The sequence below is a fragment of the Penaeus japonicus genome, unplaced genomic scaffold (genome assembly GCF_977035675.1).
Source record: "Penaeus japonicus unplaced genomic scaffold, GWHDUDI00000001_assembly GWHDUDI00000035, whole genome shotgun sequence".
Lineage (NCBI taxonomy): Eukaryota > Metazoa > Arthropoda > Malacostraca > Decapoda > Penaeidae > Penaeus > Penaeus japonicus.
The window spans coordinates 26,966,137-26,971,136 of record NW_028234437.1 but is presented as its reverse complement, the minus strand read 5'-3'; positions in this window follow the sequence as shown (position 1 = coordinate 26,971,136).

The window sequence follows — 5,000 nt, the reverse complement described above, 5'->3', positions numbered from 1 at the left end:
TAAATCCTCCAAATTAGAGCAAGTAGACAATTAATGCCTCAAATTACCATCTCCATTTACACGTCTCCTGAGGCAATTAGTCCTCGCGAGTCGGCCCAATTAATCCTTTGCTAATTGAAACCATTTATCTCCTTGTAAGAATGAGCAGCTACAGGTAAGTTTGCACATCAAGTGGACCGAACTCTTGAGTAGATAGTCTCAGAACTTGGTGACAAGGAAAATATGTTTCATTTACAACTTATTTCTACATCATCATTGTAATAATGAGTCATCATCATCACAAGTATAATTATCTGCAAAATGTCCATGTTTTGCACAAAAAAGTGCATAATTACTTTAGATATGCATAGTGAGATATAGTTAAGTATAAGTAAGGTTATTTTAATATTTATAAAAGAACAAGAAAAGGTATTGTTACTGACATGCAAAAATACCTTTTACTCGCTATCATACACACAAAATATGTATCTTCACACTTCGGCTGTAGCTCTCGGTGTAAGGAGATTTCAGAATATGTGTGAAGCCCTCGCTCTCAGCGATCCGTCACTTTCCGTATTGCTTTCAGTAAAAAGCCCAAAACAAGGCAATGGACAAATTCCAAATAATATATCTTTGTATGCAGAGAGGGCCTGTATAGGGGAGATTAAATGAAATTTAGAGAAAACACTGTTTATGATGAAGATATGTGGTGGAGAAATCGTGATGACAGAGCTGTTAGAATGTATGTAAAAGGTTACTGAATACCATGTGTGTTTACATTGATCTTTTTTCACCCATTCTATGGATTTATGCGGGACTATCGTTTTCTTTTTATGTCTCTCTCTCTCTCTCTCTCTCTCTCTCTCTCTCTCTCTCTCTCTCTCTCTCTCTCTCTCTCTCTCTCTCTCTCTCTCTCTCTCTCTCTGTGTGTGTGTGTGTGTGTTCACGACCTTGCAAGCGAGACCATGTCCCAGTACCTTCCTTGAGTATTCATGGCGTGTCTTCCGCACCGGGTGAGAGTTCGTCCTCACCGCGGTCGCCGAGAGAGTTTAAGAGTTGTGCGAATCTTTGTTTAGATACATTTTTTACGAGTTTTGATCCCCCTTCAATAATGCGAGAAGGTGAATATTAGCCTATGCGCTTTAACTTCTTTTTTTTTCTTATTTGCGGAGAATGCGAGAGGAGAACTGGACAAGGATATAACAGCAAGAGCGTCAAAAGGTAATCCATACCATTTTCGACATTCCTAATTGTGCACAATAAGGTAAAAACAGTTATCAATTTATCAATAGAATGAAGAAAATTATATTTGTCTATTTCCTCACCTTTTCCCCTTCAAAGGGAAAAAAAGAACTCAGGCACCCTAGGGTATTTGTGTTACTAATACCATTGGCATTATTCTCTGTTCAAATATCCTATTTTCATTTTTAAAAAATAAGCTTTGGATTTCGAGAAATCCTAAGAAAAAAATGTAGCTGGAAATCAACTTGTGGCAAGGAACCTCTATAATCCTATCAGTAAAAGGCTACATAAAAGTAGTCTAATCTTTTGTTTATTTTCTTGGTCTCATAAATATCCCATTTGTGTCGTTTTTGACTTCAACGTTTTGTGTACATGTTCATTTTTTCACCACATGATCGGAAGGTGTTACATTGTAAATACATAAAAAATAATAATAGAATAAGATACATAATGGAGTCTCGAGAAATTAATCAATAGGACGACTCATATACTTACATGCATGGAATTGGACCATAGGTCCAAGAAAACGGAAACAACTCTAAAGGGGTGGCTAGTAAAACCTTCAGCTTAAACTCTTCTACCTACATATATAACACTAATAAATCTGGAACTAGATACGAAGCCCTTCAGCTATTGTAACTAAAACTAAAGAAATCCAAACTGCACGACGTTGGACTGCTCGTGAGAAGGAATGTCGCGTTACGCAAATGATGGCGATGGTGAATGTGTAACTAAAACCCCGCATATCGCACTGCAGTAGATCTGACGGACCCGCCTACTATGTATACTTCGTAATTTTTTTTTATTTTTTATTTTTTATTTTATTTTTTTTTTTTTTTTATGAAAGCAAACTACACCAGTACATGCTCTTGTAAAGTTTATTAATTAGGATAAAAAAAAAAAAAACAAGAACACTAAGACGAGAGAGAGACTAATGAAATTCCTAATTCGCTCCAGGTAAACAATCCAATTAGTGCAACTATTAACACGTCCAAGAATTAATACTTCAGAGAATCAAGTCTTGTTCCAGCCTTGAATCGATTGGTCGGTATATTTTGTGGTTTAAGGATTCGTCAGAACGAAGATAAGCATTGATGATTGGTATTATTTATTTTTTATTCATTTATCTATTTTTTACCAAGACCTGACCCGTCTTTTCCATTGGCTCAAAAATGTCTATAGACAGGGAAATTGTGTCGTTTTTTGTTGTTACACTCTACCCTCGGCAGTGTTGTTAAACACTTGGTCTCGGCTCATTTCCGGGAATCAGGGTATGTTCACAATTGGTTATGTAATTTATAGATTTCTTCTTTATCATTAAGCATTATTTTAGCAATCGAATTTTCAAGAATTAAATAGATTGAATAAATAAAATTTCTATATATTTCAAATATCGGTATGATAACGTTTATATATAATAAGCAAAACAGGTTCAACCACCAAGTTGAAATTTCGCTCGTTCGAATGGTTCGTTTCAACAAATAACTGATTCTCATTTAACATTACTTGTTTTAGAAAATGTAAAGATTTGTGAAAATCGAAAGATACGGGCTGGGTTGGTGGTGATAAGGCGCTCATCATCGATGGCAGAAACTCGCCTTTTTCAGGCCTTTGTGTTTGCTCACAGCTGACCGCTCGTGCTGTTAGAACAAGGTTATTGCAATGAGCCCTAGTGCGCCAAGGATATGGTATGAACATCCCAAAAGCCCGTCTTCATGTCAACAGTGTGGCAAAGCCGTGGCAAATGCAGCAAAAATATTGGAGCAATCGCGGAAAATCGATGACAGGGGGTGGGCTTGTCTAGTTACGCGGACGAAAAAAATGCATATTATTCGTATAATCTTTGTTACCAATACAGCAAATGTGCATACCACGTTTGGTAATATATATATATATATATATATATATATATATATATATATATATATATATATATATATATATATATATGGTTATATTAAGCATCATTGTCCGTGAAACGGTAGCCAATTCTTTAACAAGGAGCATGCTCAACAAATCATTCATAAAAAAATTGAACTTTTTCTTGTTAGTCTTACCTGTGACTATTAGTTTTCTTATGAATTCGTCGGTTGGACAGTGTTATTCGTCGGAAACATTATCACTATAGAATGGCAACCTGAAGCAACTAACACAGACGTGCCACACTTTTCGTTGAGGACTACCGCTTTCGTGACAGGATCAATGCATGTTTTCACGGGTTTATCTATTTCATTTATTCGAGTATCTACGATCCTTATATATTTGATAAAACTTTCAATTTAGGCTTATGAAGCAATGTGTGCTAGATTGTATTTACAAGTTTCTCTGACGATAGTAGTGAAAACATCTGTCTGATGAATTGCAAACTTCCTCATTCTCCTCATTCTAAACTAGATTCTGACTTTACTGAAATTAGTGTTACTACATTTATTGCCCGACTTCCGGCAAAAGGAGAATAACCATCGTAGTAATATTTAGCAGAAATGCTCGTTCTATTATAATATTCGTGCAACTCCCTTTACAGAATTTCTCTCTATATACGGAACAATAAAATATACATTACCAGTAATTTTCATCGAAGAGTTCGTACCTTCAGAGAGGCTCACGGCTTGTTTATTTCAGGACGGCTATTTAATAAATAATTAAATGCAACGTCCATCCTGTACAGAGTAGAGTGAGCCAGTTACTTTACTAGAGAGAGAGAAAGAGAATGAATGCTATCAGAAGGGGAATAATATACTTACTTTCACGACTTTCAATCAGCAACAATCTCAAATTGCTAAGAAACCCACACTGAATCAGTTTCCCCGCCGAGTCCCGCCGGCTCCCGCCTTTCCTTGTGCTTTCACTGTTTAAAATCTACATCCAATTGTGCCGCCATTGCCATTCAAGAACATCAACGTTTAACGGCATAGAAAGCCCATGAGACTATTTTCAAAGAAATTCGAAAATTATCATGTTGCAGACAACAATGAAAGTTCATATGTTCCCCATTGTAAGGTTGGACAGTAGAGTAACTGCAAAAGAAGCTTCCAGGGTACGTACGAAACTTTAATGCGACTGATAACGAGATGGAAAATGAATGTCTTTGGTTCACTTTACGCCAGTTTCCTTGTTCAATGATTCGTATTACCACATCTCAGTTATTTTACCATTTATGAATATCACTTTTTTGGTATTACCATCATTATCATTTTTTTACCTTCAAATACTTTGTAGGTTCGTGCATACAATACAGTCGATAAACACACGCACAATAATATGAAAACATTGACATGAATACATGCCTGACTAGATCAGATTTATATATATATATATTTTTTTATGATAGACTAAATTTTGCTCGATAGTATAACATGAGCGATCGGTAATGACACATGGAATGCATGTGAAAGATGATGCCATATATCTATAAAAGATAATTATACAAAACTGACTAGACTATTGACATTTTCAAAATACTTTTGATTCAGTGGTTGCAGATGGAGGCGGGATGGTGTGCCAGTGGTGAGTAGTAATTCAATTCCGTATTTAATGTGAACTGGATTGTTATATCTTGTTATATTCTCGGACTACAGTAATGAAATTGATATATTTTGAGGATGTAGACAATTATATTCGTATCATTGACTAGAGAGAGAGAAACTCAGTTTATTTTCTATGTTATTAGTGAACAAAGTATATCTGGAAGATAAGGTACTTTCTCTTTACGACCCCACCCCTCGCTTATCTGTGCTTGATATTTCTCTTTCTCTCTCTCTCTTTCTCTTTCTCTCTCC